The sequence below is a fragment of the Herpailurus yagouaroundi genome, unplaced genomic scaffold (assembly GCF_014898765.1).
Source record: "Herpailurus yagouaroundi ecotype Mexico unplaced genomic scaffold, PumYag 142, whole genome shotgun sequence".
Taxonomy (NCBI): Eukaryota; Metazoa; Chordata; class Mammalia; order Carnivora; family Felidae; genus Herpailurus; species Herpailurus yagouaroundi.
In genome coordinates this window covers 50,767,978-50,784,979 of record NW_024412397.1, presented here as the reverse complement: position 1 = coordinate 50,784,979, position 17,002 = coordinate 50,767,978, and the positions used below count along the sequence as shown (strand labels likewise).

The following is a 17,002-nucleotide window of genomic DNA, read 5'->3' as shown; positions in this document are numbered from 1 at the left end:
AGAGAAGAGAAGAGAAGAGAAGAGAAGAGAAGAGAAGAGAAGAGAAGAAAGTGGCCAAAGTAATGAGGAAAGAGGATAAAGAGATGTGAAAGGAGAAAAGATAACCCATGTTGGGAGTGGAGCTGGAACAAAAATGTGGACCAGGTAGGTGAAGGGCAGCTTTGTGGAAGAAAATTAGTTATCAATTCTCCACTCCCTCCTCCTTTCCGCCATGTAGCTTCACTAAATTTTTCTTCTTTTTCTCCTCCCCTTCCTCCTCCTCTTCTTTTTCTCCTCCTCCCACTCCTCTTCCTTCTCCCCTCCCTCTCCTCTACCTTCTCCTCTGTCTTCTTTTGTAGCCAGGTATATCATTTAGGGTTCCAGGAGGAAACACATGCCATGCTCAAACTGGAATGGTTTGTGTTCATAAAGTGGCTAGTTATGAAGGTGTAGGCAGAATGTAGAGCAGCAAAGGGGTAGTACAGGACCCCAAGCTGGCCACAGAGGTGTGTTCTTATCACTCCTAGACCCAAGGTGCTAGGGGAGGGAGCCACAGAAGTTTCAGAGATCAAATTAGGGGAATCTCTGGTGTTCTATTAGGCTAGGGGGAATATGGGAGGAGTAAAGAATAAGAATTAGATAAGTAAGGGCACCTGGGTGGCTCAGTCAGTTGTGTCTGACTTCAGCTCAGGTCATGATCTCACAGTTTCTAAGTTTGAGCCCTGCATCGGGCTCACTGCTGTCAGCTCAGAGCCCACTTTGGATACTCTGTCCCTCTCTCTCTCTCTCACTGCCCCTGCCCTATGCATGCTCTGCCTCTCAAAAATGAATAAACATTAAAAAAAAGAAAAGAATTAGATAAGTAGAAGGAGAGTCTGTGCTATGCCATGTTAGCCAAGCCAAAGGTAGCAGAGTTAAAGTATGAAGAGGGAGGTGGGGGTGTGGAGGGAGTCTTGAGAATGTAGCAATTAATAGTATTAAATGCTGTAAAGCAGAGGTTCCCAATTTTTGTGGTCTTAGGAGTTCTTTACATTCTTAAAAATTATTGAGGATCCCAAAGAATTTTTAAGTGAGTTATATCCACTGGTGTGCTGGTAAAGCAATTCTCCAAAATGAAAGCCCTGATTTTTGGGTTTGCCAATTTCTGTGGTGTAAACTCCCAGCATGGACTATTTCAGGCTATGGACAGCTCTCTGAAAACTGGCAGGAGTCATCTCTAACACACCACTGTATATCTACTGATATTTACCATAATGATATCTAAAACTAAGATTTAAAACTACTTATTTCATTTGAAAATAACATAATTTATTAGATGCTAATACAAATAACGTAATTTTATGAAAAACTCTTCCAAAAGAAGAAATGTAATGACAAGAACATTGTTTTACATTTTTTTACAAACAGAGAACAAGTGTCTTCTCACATCTACTTCTGCATCAATCTATTACAATATCACATGTCAGATAGCCTCTGGAAGACTCCACTGTATATGGGAGAGAATGAGTAAAAAAGATAAGTTCCATTTTAGTAGTATTATGAAAACAGTTTTAATCTTGCAGACATCCTGAAAGGATTACAGATACCCCCAGAGGTGCCTATATCATTCTTTGAGAACTACTGCTCTAGGAGTGAGCCCCCACATTTTATTGATTACATATATTCTTTTAATGTTTACTTATTTATTTTTGAGAAAGGTTGAGAGAGCACAAGGGGAGGAGGGAAAAGAGAGAGAGGGAGACACAGAATCTGAAGCAGGCTCCAGGCTCTGTGCTGACAGCTCAGATGCGGGGCTTGAACCCACAAACTGTGAGACCATGACCTGAGCCAAAGTCGGATGCTTAACCAACTGTGCCACCCAGGTGCCCTAGTGATTACATATAATATTAATAAGTTTGAGTAGTTATTAACCACTTTTTCAATATGTTATACACGTTGTAAAACAATATACATATTAAAAGTTTTAAGGTTAAAATTTAAAACATTAATAAAAGTCCTCCAAGTATTGTATTGCATAGCACACATCCTTTAGAGACACGTTGTTGTGAAGGATGAAGATGAACATAAGGCCTCTGGGTTTGATAAGTAGAGGGCCTGTAATGTCAAATTCTGAGAAAGCAATAGCCTTATAATATATAAGTAATGTTTACAAGGAGTGGAGGGTAAAGAAGTAGAGACAAACTGCTCTGATGCTTGGTGAGGGGCAGAAGGACAAATTATTGATTTTCTTGGTCAGGCAAGGACTAGATAGACATTTGAAGCCCTTGAAAAGAATGAAATAGTCAGGGGTACCTAAGTGGCTCACTTGGTTAAGGGTCTGACTCTTGATTTCGGCTCTGATCATGGTTTCATGGTTCAGTTCATGGGATTGAGCTCCACATCGGGCTCTGCACTGACAGCATGGAGCCTGCTTGGGATTCTATCTCTTCTTCTCTCTGCCCCCCACCCACCCCCAGCTCACGTGTGTGTATGTGTATGTGCATGTGTGTGCACGCGCCTGCACACACTCTCTCTCCCTCAAAATAAGTAAATAAATAAAAAAGAATGGAATAATCAAGACCCTTTAGAGAAACCAATCAGCAATGCAAGCATTAGTTATCTTTGATATCTCTTACAAGAGCAAAATAAACAAAACAAAGATATTTTGTTTTGAGAACTGTTTTTATAACAGAATCAGGCAATACAAATAGTTAATACTTGAGTAGAGCTTTGTTTATTTTAAGTAGGTCAGAACAAGTCATTCTAATGGTTTTGAATTGGCATGAACAGGCAGGACTGGCCTCTCCTTTTGCAGTTACTCCTCTTCGCACAAGAGCATATTTCTGCAAATGAGCCATTGGAGATAAACCTCAGCAAAATGATAAATTATGCCTAAAGTGGCACCTACCCACTTGTCTGCTAAATATTTCTTTCCCTCCTCCAGGCACATGTGCTCCTCAATACAAGAACTTTATTCTAAAGGCATTAGACTCAGCTAGATACCACTAATCCCAGGAAAGAGCTCAGCTAATAACATGTTAAGATGTCAAGCATTGGAGGCATATCCATTTTTGCTGGCTGCTCAGTGGGAGAGAAGATTTCAATAGCCATGGGAAGACATCTTTATTACTTGAATGTTAGTGAGTGTGAAAGAAAAATAGGAGTCAGGCAGATAATTGCCAAGCTAAGCCACAGAGGCAAGTGTCTAGCCCACTAACTCTGAGAAATATGTTGTGCGGGCTTTAACATATATTGCAAAATTATGACAACAGCTACAAAAATATGTTTTATTTTGACTAAATGCCAGTAGCTGTGTTATGAGCCGACGTGTGTTACCTCCTTTGGTCCATGAAAGAACCCAGCAAAGTAAGTGATATTGTCAACATTTTGCAGAGGATGAGGCTCTGAGAAGTAGAGGAACTTACACAAGGTTGCTCAGATTATAAGAGAAGGAAGAGAAGGGCAAATCGACAAAGAATCTTCTCTTTTACCCCAATGACAATAGGATAGTTGTACCAGGGGTAATCCAAGACGACAGAGCAGTCAAGACATTTGCTTGTGGTTTGCAGTTTTCTAATGTAATTTTATAACATTAATTGTGCCAAGAAGAAGTGAGAAAGTATCTGGGTTGTAAATAATTTCTCCTCCCGTTTATCTTTCCACTAAAACTAAAAAAAAACAAAAACAAAAACAAAAAAACTTTCCTCACACTTGGATCCAAACCACATTTCTTCTGAAATAGTTGGCTCAGGCTTATATCTTCTCTCAAAGCCAAATTACTCTGTTATTGTCCCATCTTTATGGAGAGTAAAACAAGAGCAATGACTTATTTCTCTTTACTCACTACACACGCGTGGACTTTTTCTCATAAATACAAATTTTAATTTTTAAGCAAGCAAATAGCCATTTACCAATCTTTTGCTCATCCTGGTGTCAGAAAGTGGGCAATTTTTTTCCCTGACTGGCTAAAGCTGAAACATCAAGGAAATTTCTGTAGGAGGGATTACTTGATACATTGGAATTATTTGTTTTACCTACACTTCCTGCACCTGCCATCAGTGATTTTTCACCAAGATAGCCTAATTATTGTGGTTCAGTTTCCAAGCTGCCTTAGTAAAGGTGCTTCCACTCTCTGCCACAGTTTCTTTATAATACTTGCTTTTTACACAACCCAGTTTTAGAATCTCAGAAGTGACAGGAGATGTTATAGGAAGACTGGAATGATCCCATTGGCTTTGTGAAATCTTGGACACACACACTTGGAAAACCAGTAAGCTCTTTGAGGCCAAAAACAATGAATTATTCTTCTGTTAACCTGGCATAAGAACTCCTTGACATATAACAGGCACATTTATCAACATCTTTAAGACAAAAATAATTAATTATCCTTGCAAAAGCTCTCACCACCTGGTATAAGGTCTGCTGGATACATAGTAGGCACCTGGGAAATGTTTGTTAAGCAGAGGAAATATGAGCTGCTTGATCTGCAAGAATACCAAAGCAAACCTGGTCAGGCCAGGGCATCTGATTTGTGAAATGGGGGAGAACGTATTGTAAATGTATGACTACTCAGTATCTAATTTCCTGTTTCATGGTTTGTATTCTGTGATAATTTTATTTATTTTTTTAATGTTGATTCATTTATTTTTGAGAGAGAGAGTATGTGAGCAAGGGAGGGACAGAGAGAGACACACAGAATCCAGAGCAGGCTCCAAGCTGTCAGCACAGAGTCCAACACAAGGCTCGAACCCACAAGCCCTGAGATCATGACCTGAGCCAAAGTCGGATGCTTAACCGACTGAGCCACCCAGGCACCCCTGTATTCTGTGATAATTTTAGATCAAAGTCAGCAAACTTTTTCTCTAAAGGGCCAGATAGTAAATATTTCAGGCATTGTGGGTCAACCATATGTCGTCTCTGTTGCAATTACTCAGCCCTCCTATTATAGTCTGAAAGCAGATGTACACAATTTGGAAATGAAGGACCATGGCTGTGTTCCAATGAAACTTTATTTACAAAAACAGGCATTAGGCTGGATTTGGGCCAAGGGCCATGGTTTGCCTACTCCTAATTTTAGGGATTGAAAGTTAATGGCTTTTTAAAAACGTATCAAAAAAATACTTAGTGGTTATTAACTGGACTTATCGTGGTGATCATTTTGCAACATATACAAATATTGAATCATTATGTTGTACACCTGAAACTAATATGTTATATGTCATTTATACCTCAATTTTAAAAAGGAGATACTGGGACACCTGGATAGTTAGTTAAGCATCTGACTCTCGATTTTGGTTCAGGTCATGATCCCAGAGTCATGGGATGGAGCCCCGTGGCAAGGCTTAAGATTCTCTCTCTCTCCCTCTCTCTCTAAAATTAAAAATAAATAAATAATCTGTTATTTAAATAAAAAGATACTTTGTGAGTCAGTTTCCTATCTTGAAACAAAATGACCATATGTAAAAGTCTTTAAAAGTAGACATGGCCTCTATAATCATTAATATAGGTCAATGGATTCAGCATGTAGGTAGAGGATAGAGAGGTAAGGGTTTCATTTAGTGAGATGTCCCATTAATCTACTCATTAGTTTAATAGGTTGGTTGTTAAGAGTCGGTATTCCTTGACCCACTAATTTTTCTTCTCAGACTATATTGTAAATAATCAGCAATTAAGGTAAACATGTACAGATCTTTAACATATTATCACTTAAAAATTTATAGGAACCATTTAAATGCTCAATATTAGAAGAATAGTTAGGTATATTATGATATACCTACATGCAAAAATACATCATTACCAGCCTCCTGCCACATTTTTGGGTCCCAGGGCTAGAGGACAAATGGAGGCTCACATAACATGTCTAAATAAATATTTAAAAGTTTTAAATCAAGCTAACAGACTCTTAGAGAATGTTTCATCCTCCTACTTTGATAAATACACCTTCTAAATGGCCTAGAAGGCCAGGTTTAAATTTAGAATTCTCAGATTCTTTGGAATGCCATACCAGAATATATGGCATGGGGAGAGCCAGCCCCCTACTCCTTCTAGTTCTGTTTCAGTCCCACCAAGAAGAGACTTACACATGCTTGTGAGGACACTCAACTCTCATCCAAAGTCCATCAACACCCTTGGACCACTTGGTTACTCCTTAGGTCTAGAGTGTATAGTGCTATGTAATCAGCCCTCAGGGGATAGAATAGAGAAGAGGTCTCAGCAGGGCCTTTGGTCATGGAATTCCAGGATTCCAAGTACCTTGAGAATAATCTAGAAGGTTGACATAGATTCTGTGTATATACATCCTCCTTTTTCTATGAACCCCTTATCTCAAGCTGGAGGAAGGCCTGAGCAGGGCTGCTGTAAAACACAGGGTCCCAGGCAACCCGGTTTAAGGGCACTACTGTCCATATGTTTAGTAAAAGGTTTTAGTAACAAGATTTAGTAACATGAAAACATGAGAAATGTTTTCACTATGGTTTTATGTGAAAGAGGTTTAATGGTAAATATTCAGACTGATCTCAATTATGTAGAGAAAATGTACACAAAAAGAGCTAGAAAAGTAGAACTAGAAAGAAACATGCTAAAATGTTAAATGTAATTTTCTCTGAGTCCTGAGGTTAGGGTGACTTTTTAAGTATTTGAAATGTTCCTCTACTCACCATATTTCGTATAAAGAGTATGTGTTGCATTGATAATCCAGAGAAAATGGCTTATAAAACGCTTCCTAAAATTTTGACCAAGAGTCTTAATAAATGCAGTAGAGTACTACAATAATTGTTTTTCATTATCATAGTTCTGAGGAGGCTGGAAAAGCTTACTTTTCACTCTCCTTTTGACCTTTAAAGTGGCATTTATTGCCTTTCTTTGGTTTAGATCTCATCCTGAGTTTTTACTAGCTGTGTAACATTAGGGAATCTTCTACCTTCTCTAAGACTTAAGTTTCATTTTTGGAAAATGGGGGTAATAATAGCTATATCATAAGATGTTTGTGGGGAGTCATGGTAATAGCATATGAGGAGGACTTGGGGTGCAGGAAGCCCCTTGTGCTGCTTTGCTATCCTTACCAGCCCCTCCCCCATTCTATGACCTGTGGGCTAAGGGCACAGCAGAAATAGAAGTGCTCTCTCAGGACATTTGCAAATTAACAGGAAAGATAACACGTAAAGCTTATAATGATCATCTAGAGAACAGTATTCAAACAAAATCTAAGTACAAAGAGTGAAACAAAGACGGTTGTGACTAGTGGTGGTGGGGCCCATCAGCAATTCATTTTTTCTGCAACCTGTGACAGTTTCACACACACACAGAAATGTTTATGCATTTATGTTAGGGTAACTTAAACGAGGTTTAAACCCAGAACTCCCTGAGACTATGACTGGAGTTTCCGTGATCTTGGATACATTTGTTAACTGGATAGAAAGGCACACACAATAGAGACATCTCTTCAAAATTCACTTGGAGGCTGGGTGGAGGATGTAGCTATTAATTTTACTGTAGAGTGAGTTCCTACCTATCGTCTGCTTATGGCAGTAACCCAGAGAAGCATATATTTGTGACAAGCAAAAAACAAATCTGCCTCTTTTAGTACTTGTGTTATTGAAGGCATCAGCAAAACTAGGGCATGAACAATGTCCTTTTGTTCCAGTCTTTGTCTAAGTGATGGAAGAGAGCTCTGTTTCATATTATAGAAAATCGGAAAAGGTGCAATATTATGTTTAAAACACTCTTAAGATTACACCTGAAATTTGTCTCCCAGATCTTTTTGTCTCTACCAAATAGCAGTGACTCATTTTGATGGTGACTGAAGAGATGAAGCCGCTACTAATGGATAGAACACCAGGCACAGAGATTATTATTCCCACTTTATCCACAGGCTTTTGTGTTCTTGGGACTTCCTGAGCTTTCTTTCTCCCATGTTTACTGGCAGTAATAACCACCCCTTGCTATTGGGCTCTTATAAAAGATAATAAGTAATGTTTCCAGAAGTTGTTTTAAGTTGTTGAAAAGAGAGTGTCTATAGAAATGCAAAGTTATATTGCCATTATTGTTACCATCACTAATTACTATGACTTTTTAAAAATTGATTTTTTTTTCAACGGTTTTTTTTTTTGGGGGGGGGGGGGACAGAGAGAGAAAGAGCATGAACGGGGGAGGGGCAGAGAGAGAGGGAGACACAGAATCGGAAACAGGCTCCAGGCTCCGAGCCATCAGCCCAGAGCCTGACGCGGGGCTCGAACTCACGGACCGCGAGATCGTGACCTGGCTGAAGTCGGACGCTTAACCGACTGCGCCACCCAGGCGCCCCAAAAATTGATTTTTATTACTGTTTCTTAGCAATTGGATATGTTTGTTGAATTAAACACCTTCTTTCCTAATACATTTTTAAAATTCTCCTATCCCAAGTTATGTAATGTTTAAAAAATAATCACAAACTCATTATACAATAATTTTGTAATAGTAAAACAATTATCAGTTTATTGAGTGTATTTCATGGGACTAACGATTATGATTTCATACTCCTATTCCTTCCAGCTCTGAAGTGAAAAGCACTGAGAGCAGACCTGGAGGCAGTTGAGGCTCGACTGTTTATATCTGAATACCCTTGGTTAAGTCTCTAACTTGGCTGATCTGTTTCTTCATGTAGAAAATGAGATTAAATCATGTCCCCTAGGATTGGTATAAGGGTTAAATGAGATGATACTTGTGAAAATGGCCATTTTCAGAATTTAATATGTATTAAGTATTCAACAAATATCTAGAGAATCTAAATCTGTTTTATCAGGCCACAGGAAAAGAAGGAAGTTAAGGCTAAAACAACTAATGGTGTACTAGTCCTGAAATTCAGATGAAGACTTCATGGTCTATAGGGAGTCTTGTGGGTTTTTTGTTTTGTTTTTTCCCTAAGATATAGGCACCTAATGACCTTAAAAACTCTACCTATCCTTTCTACATTCTTATAAGTGTATGCCTCTTAAACTGGTCCAAATTCTTCCAAGAACTAGTGTGACCTTGACTAGAAGATGCATACATATGGGTAAAAACCAGTTATAATTGGTTTCCAGTTCCAATACCTAAAATTTAGAAAATTCAAAATAATGTAAATCTAATGCACATGAAACTCAGATACTTTTTTGAGCATATCCTGCTTTCTACCTTCATGAAGAAGGAATAAATGATAAGTTAGCATGCCAATGCCAGAGATTTATTCTAAAAGCAATATGTGGGATGTGTCAGATTCAGAATATAGTGATAATACTTTTAATCTTGTAAGAGTAACCAAGGCTCTCCATCTCATATGTAAAACATGCTTGCCAGATGCCCACAGATAGCATACTGGTAGCTGAATGAATGATCATGGCTATTACCTAGTAGTCCAGGAATTTCTCTTTCCAGGTGTTATGTATGTTTGTTCCCAAGCATGTATTTGTTAGTTATTGTGCACAATTTACACAGTAAATAACCAATAAAATATAAATTTAAAAAATAGTTATTATGTCTGTGAAAACTAGGTTAAACAATTTGGACAGACACAACAAAGGTGAGTTACCAAAACAATTCCTGTTGAACAGGTGTGGCGAAAGTACTGTGAAAGGTCTTGATAGGGAGAATCATAAAAATCTAGAAGTGTTCTGGACTTACGTCATTTGATAAGTATATTTGAATTCTTATTTCACTCTAAACACATGGAAATTAGAAAATATAGATAATTCATGAAGGATGTGGTTCATCAGAGGAACCACCAAACTGTTGACTCATACCCAAAGTACAAGACCTTTCCTTTCATTCAAAGATTGGTAAATGAATTCATATTTATGTTTCAAGTTAAATGTATAAATGGATCTTTGCGTGTGTGTGTGAGAGGGTTTCTTTTTTACAGTTAGGGTTCAATCAGGGCAACAGAGCCACTATGAATGTTACAGGAAAAAAGGAATTTATCCTAGGAATTAGAAATTACACAAATGTAGAGGGCCTGGGAACATGAAGTTCTGAAAGGAGGAGCAGAGATTCATGGAGTCACTAACCAGTCATCCTGAAACACTGGTATGCGTGAACAAATAGAAACTGGTGGAAACCAACCATGAGTTGCTCTTAAAGCAGTACTTCACCTCGTGGAGATCTGTTGCCTCATTGTGCTGTTCTGTGGAGCCACAGCCAGAATCAGGTGGCAGACCTGAAGTCACTAATGGCTAGCAGTCCAGACAAAAAGCTTAGATGAGGAGCAGAGGAGAGCAAGAACAAGCAGAGAGCCACTTTGGTACCTGTAACATCTGTTGCTGCTTCTGAATGCAGTGACATTCCAAGGGTAATGGCTGTTTCCTCACTTCCACCTCCCCAAACTCACATCAACCTCCTCCACATCTGCCAACTCGATACAGAGAAGGAGACTCTGGGAGACATACTTTCTAAGATAACCCAGTTGGCAAAGCCCAATCTTGCACACCCACTTACTGATTCTTTCAGTCAATCAACCAATCATGCCAAATTAAGAGGCATCCTGCTATTATAAGCTCTACCATCTACAATTAAGTAAGTTGATAAGGGATGTTAGGAAATTATGCCTTAGGCCCTATAATCTTGTATCTTCAGAATTAACAGATAAAATTTGAATTATTAGATAGTTTTAGAATTAATTTATTGGGTAGGATTTCCAGTTTTAGTTACAGAGGAAAGTTAGTATTTTTTACCCTCTTTTCTTAGAAATCCCACAATGGCAACTAAGAGGAAAAAAAATTTCCCAACTTGGACAAACCTAGAAGACACATGAAACCCCTAACTCCAATATAGGAGAAAGCATTGCCAAATACAATGAAGGTAAAACTAAGGCATAGGTAGATACTTAGGAAGACCCTATGGCTGCAGATCTGAAACCAAGCTGACAGAACAGTTTGAACAGTTGAGTATGTGGGACAGTCTTGTGGGCAAAACCAATAATTCTTTGTTTGGAACAATGAGAGCCGGTATACAAGCAGATGCAAGAGCTTCCCTGGAACTGGTTTGGCTAAAGAAACAAAAGTAGCCGAACAAAGAATGCCAGGGAAATAGCATTTGTACAAAACAGTCTGCAAGTGAGACAGAGTAAAAAGAGACAATAATTTGAATAGGCCTTAACTACTGCTCTCTTCTCATTAAGGAAAAGTTAAAGCATAAAGTTTGACACATAAATTGTGTCAAAGTGTAAATTCCTGCTAGCTCAAAATATGATCCTAGTTCTTTTCCCATATGAATCTTTTATGAATTGTTGATCCTAGAAGAACTCATCTCATTTAAGAATGAAAAATAATCAAAAAGGAAACTACACAGAATATGTACAAAGTTATAATTAGTAAAAGGGAGAAAAATGATAGAGAACAAAGAGAAGAAAAAAAATATTGCCTCAGATGAACATACATAAGTTGTTAACAAGCAACCCATACATTAAATATATGTACGTATTTATTTAAGGTTATAATCACTGCTAAAAAACAAGTGTTTCAGCAAAGATACAGGAGCTCAGGAACTATATAGCAAGTCAGGAGAAGGAATGAATATGGTAAAACTCAGAAGAGAAGCAGAGGAGAAAAATAAAACTATTTTAGCAAAAAGGCCTTGACAGTACCCCACCCCCCCAAAAAAAAGACATTCTAAAAGTACAAGAAGGGACAAGAAGGAGGATTGAAAGGGAAAGCAAAATAAAATAATAATAATCTAGAAGAATTATCGGGAAAATAATAAATATGGAACATAGGAAAAAGAAATCGATATCCGTGTAACTGATGCCCCTAAAGGAGATTTAAAATAAAAATAAAAATAGGGGCACATCATAAAAATGGCTGGCCCAGTTGGTAGAGCATGCTACTCTTGAACTGGATGTTGTAAGTTTGAGCCCCACGTTGGGTGCAGAGATTACTTTAAAATATTACCATCAACTGATGAATGGATAAAGAAATTGTGGTTTATATACACAATGGAATACTACGTGGCAATGAGAAAGAATGAAATATGGCCTTCTGTAGCAACATGGATAGAACTGGAGAGTGTTATGCTAAGTGAAATAAATCATACAGAGAAAGACAGATACCAGATGTTTTCACTCTTATATGGATCCTGAGAAACTTAACAGAAGACCATGAGGGAAGGGAAGGAAAAAAAAAAAAAGAGGTTAGAGAAGGAGGGAGCCAAAACATAAGAGATTCTTAAAAACTGAGAACAAACTGAAGATTGATGGGGGGTGGGAGGGAGGGAAGGGTGGGTGATGGGTTTTGAGGAGGGCACTTGTTGGGATGAGCACTAGGTGTTGTTTGAAAACAAATTTGACAATAAATTTCATATTTAAAAAAAAGTACATGGAAATAAATAAATAAATAAATAAATAAAATATTAAATGGGGAGCATTGTCAAACAAATGATGATAAACCCCCTTAGGTTGTACTGTATGGGTAAATGCTATAACTGTTACAGAAATTATATGAAATCCCTAAAGCTTTATTGTAAAGCTGTTGTTTAACATTCTAATTACAATGTTGTGTGTCACAGAAGTAATAAATATATAAAATCTTAAAAAATAAAAAGAATGAAAACAATACAAGTAGTATTTAAGAAGCCTCATCAGAAACTAAAGAAATATTTGATCAACAGATTGGAAACACTGCTTCCTAGCTTAAAACAATTAAAGCACAGTAACAAACATAAAGATATATCCTAATAAACTGAATGGCTTTTGAAGATCAAGAAAGGCAAAAGGAACGAGTCATCTATAAAGGGGAAAATCAGGCCAGTCTGAGACTTCTGAAGAGCAGTATTCAATTCTAAAAGACTAAAAGATAGATGATATATATAGATCTGCAGGGAAAAGGTATAACTACCTACCCCCAATTTTATACTCAAGCAAACTATCACTTAACTCAAAAGTAATAGGCAGATATTTTTAAACATGTAGGGACACAGGAATATAGCTCCTGAGAGTGTTTTGTGAATATTCAATAAACTGTCACAGAATCAACTAGAGGAGCACATTAAATCTGTTAAATTGTGGAACTACGACTTTAAAATATTTGGGAACAGAAATCAATTTAAAAACCTAACAATGAGGGGCGCCTGGGTGGCTCAGTCGGTTAAGCGTCTGACTTTGGCTCAGGTCATGATCTCACGGTCTGTGAGTTCAAGCCCCACATCGGGCTCTGTGCTGACAGCTCAGAGCCTGGAGCCTGCTTCAGATTCTGTGTCTCTCTCTCTCTGACCCTCCCCCATTCATGCTCTGTCTCTCTCTGTCTCAAAAATAAATAAACATTAAAAAAAAAATTTTTTTTTAAAAACCTAACAATGATATTTAAAAGAATTCAGGGGAAACAGAGAAAGAATGTTGTGTATGAATAAAGAACACTGAAATCCTCATTTCTTATGGCTAATGGTCAAAAGGTATAATTTAAAGCTGATAAATCAATGATTGTTGCTTGAGGAGTTAAGATGGTGGAGCAGTATGGGGACCCTGAGCTTGTCCTGTCCCTGAAACACAGCTAGATCAGCATCAAACCATTTTGAACACCTAGGAAATTAATCTGAGGATTAATGCAACAATCTGCATAACTTGAGCCACAGAACTTGACAGGTACAAGGTGCGGAGAGGTGAATTGGGGGGAAGAAAAGCTGCAGAGCTGTGGAGCGTAGGGAGCCATTTTTGCAGAGAAAGCTGATAAGTCAAGAATAGAGAAGTATAATTAAAACTATAATTAAAACTAGAAAAATATTAAAATCAGGTAGAAGAGTAAATTATGGGAAGAAAGACACATGTACTAAACTTGTCATTACTCACAGTTTGGAGTCAGTAGATATCATATAAATAGAAGATTAAATATAATCTATAAAGTTATACAAACACAAAACAAACACAAAACACTTTAAAATTGCCAAAAGAAACATACACGTGCACAGAAAGCAAGATAGCTCACATCATAAAAGATTATTTTTGTTTTAAAAAAATTTTTTTTAGATTTTTAATGTTTATTTTTAAGAGAGAGAAAGAGAAGGAGACGGCACAAGTGGGAGAGGGGCAGAGAGAGAGGGAGACACAGAGCCTGAGGCAGGGCTTGAACTCATGAATAGTGAGATCATGACCTGAGCTGAAGTCAGACACTTAACCAACTGAGCCACCCAGGTGCCCCCATGAAACATTATTTTTAAAAGAAAGAAGCAATAAAAACATAATGTGAAACATAAATAAGGTTAATTTAAGGTTAAAATTAAACATATCTATAATGTAATTAATTCATTCAGGAACCAGGGCACCTGGGTGACTCTCAGTTGAGAGTCCTTGATTTAGGCTCAGGTCATGATCTTGCGGTTCGTGGGTTCGAGCCCCACATCAGCTCTGGGCTCCATGCTAACAACCTGGACTCTGCTTGGGATTTTCTCTCTCTCCTTCTTTCTCTGCCCCTGCCTCACTCACACATGTGTGCATACACTCTCTCGCTGTCAAAATAAATAAATAAACTTAAAAAATTCATTCAGGAATCACTTAAGCTCCTACTATGTACCAGACATTGCTCTCAGTATTGATCCATTTAATCCTCATGATAACTATTCATTCAAGGACCTGTTGTTATCCACATTTTATAGATGAGAAAATAGAGTCACGGCAAAGAATAGTAACTGCTTCCTATCTCACAACTTGTAAGTGAAGTAAATAGGATTAGCATCCAGGTAGTTAAGAACCTGTGTTCTTTTTATTTATTTATTTTTTTTTTTTTAATTTTTTTTTTCAACGTTTATTTATTTTTGGGACAGAGAGAGACAGAGCATGAACGGGCGAGGGGCAGAGAGAGAGGGAGACACAGAATTGGAAACAGGCTCCAGGCTCTGAGCCATCAGCCCAGAGCCCGACGCGGGGCTCGAACTCACGGACCGCGAGATCTGACCTGGCTGAAGTCGGACGCTTAACCGACTGCGCCACCCAGGCGCCCCGAACCTGTGTTCTTAAACACTGTACAGTGTAGCCCTAGAAACAGTTAAGGCAGCATTCAGAGAAACATTTATTGTCTAACATGTTTATTATTAAACAAAACAGAATAAAAATAAGTGAGTTGAGCAATCAGAACAACAAAATAAATCCAAGGAAAGCATAACAAAGCATAAAAAAAGCAAAAACAGAAATAAATTAATTAAAACACAAAAAATGGCAACACCAATAAAGTAATGCAAGGACTTGATTAGAAGGACGATAAAACTTCAGATAATAGCATACAAAAGAGGAAGAAAGCATAAATCACAAAATAAATGCTAATGAGGAAACAAACATACACAAAAAAGAGCTGGTTAAAAGAATCCTAAGAGACAATATTGATAAACTACACAAAGAAATTTTAGACTATACTGGAATAGTTATATCTATTGGCAAATATAATTATCAAAACTGAGCTCAGAAGATCAAGAGAATCTAAACTCTAATCACAATAAATAAAATAGAAAAAAATGTTGAAGAGCAACTCTCCAAAAAAGCACCAGTCCCAGATGTTTTCATGGGACAATTCTACTAACCTTCTAAGAAATAAAAGTTTCAGTTCTATTTAAACTATTTGAAAGAGGGAAAGCATTAAAATTCTTTTTATGATGCTATCATGACAATGGCATCAAAAACCTAGCAAAAATAGCACGAAATGGAAAACTATAGATAATTCAAAAGCATTCTAAAATGATGATATACTATTACCAAGTGAGGTTTATTCTAAGAATTCTAGAGTTGCTCAAATAATTTTCTGCGTTAATGAAAAAGCATATGATTATCTTCATTGATGTTGAAAAGGTTCTTCATAAATTCACATCTGCCCTTGGTTAAAACTCCAAACAAAACAAAACAAAAACAAAAAACATGAGATGGATATTTCCCTTTCTTTCTCTTTCTTTCTTTCTTTCTTTCTTTCTTTCTTTCTTTCTTTCTCTTTCTTTTTTGCATAACACACTATTTCTTTTTTGCATAGTATACTATGTGTCCAACCCCAAACCAGCATCATGTTAAATGGGGAAATATTAGAAACATTCAAAATAAGGATACTCACTATTACCAACTTGATTTGCCATCATTGTGGGCTATTAGACAATGCAGTTAGAAAAGAGAAAGGGATTAAAAATTTTTTAATTTAAAAAAAGCAAGTGACTTTATAATTTTGCAGATGATGTGATTACCTCATAAACGCATGAGAATCAACTGAAAACTATTATAAACGATAAGAGAATCCAGAGAGTAATATATGGATATACGTGTATGTGAATATAAGTAACGTTTGTACATACAAACAACAATGTGATATACTAAAGGAAAAGATACCATTTAGATTAGCAAAACAAAAGGTAAAAAACAAAAAACCTTGGTATTAAACTTGAAGAGAAGTATGCTTGATCTAGATCAGTGGTTCTCAGCTGAGGCTGATTTTGTCACCCATGGAACATCTGGCAATATATAGAGACATTTTTGATTGTCCAGTGTCAATAATGCTGAGGTTGTAAAGGCCTGATCTAGGTAAATAAAGCTTTAAAATGCTACTCAGGACCATAGGGAAAGGCTAATCCTTCTTGGATAAGAAGCTCCAAAATGGTAATATATATAAATTTTTCCTAAATTAATATACAAATTTAATGAGATCTCAATAAAAATAACAAAATGATTTTTTTGAACCAGAAAATCTGATTCTAAATTTCATATATGAAATCAAACAAGGAATTCAAGAAAATTCTAAGTAAGGACAGTAACGGTATGGAGAACAATCTGTCAGATTTTTTAAAAAAAATGTTTATATTTGAGAGAGAGAGACAGAGAGAGACAGAGTGCGAGTGGGGGAGGGGCAGAGAGAGAGGAGACAAATAATCTGAAGCAGGCTCCAGGCTCAAAGCTGTCAACACAGGGCCAGCTTGGGGCTTGAGCCCATGAACCATGAGATCATGACCTGAGCCCAAGTCGGACTCTTAACCGACTGAGCCACCCAGGCGCCCCTAATATGTCAGATATTAACAAATATAACATTGAAGTCATTTAAGAGACCCAAATACCTACTGGAATTTAGATATAATAAAGGAGACC

At 37.2% G+C, this 17,002-nt stretch overlaps 1 protein-coding gene across 5 annotated transcripts in view; it reads left to right on the top strand.

Moving 5' to 3' along the window:
- The window catches only part of GREB1L (GREB1 like retinoic acid receptor coactivator), a 283,415-nt gene that overhangs the window by 67,798 nt on the left and 198,615 nt on the right, over positions 1-17,002 (top strand). The gene's annotated exons all lie outside the window — the stretch shown is intronic.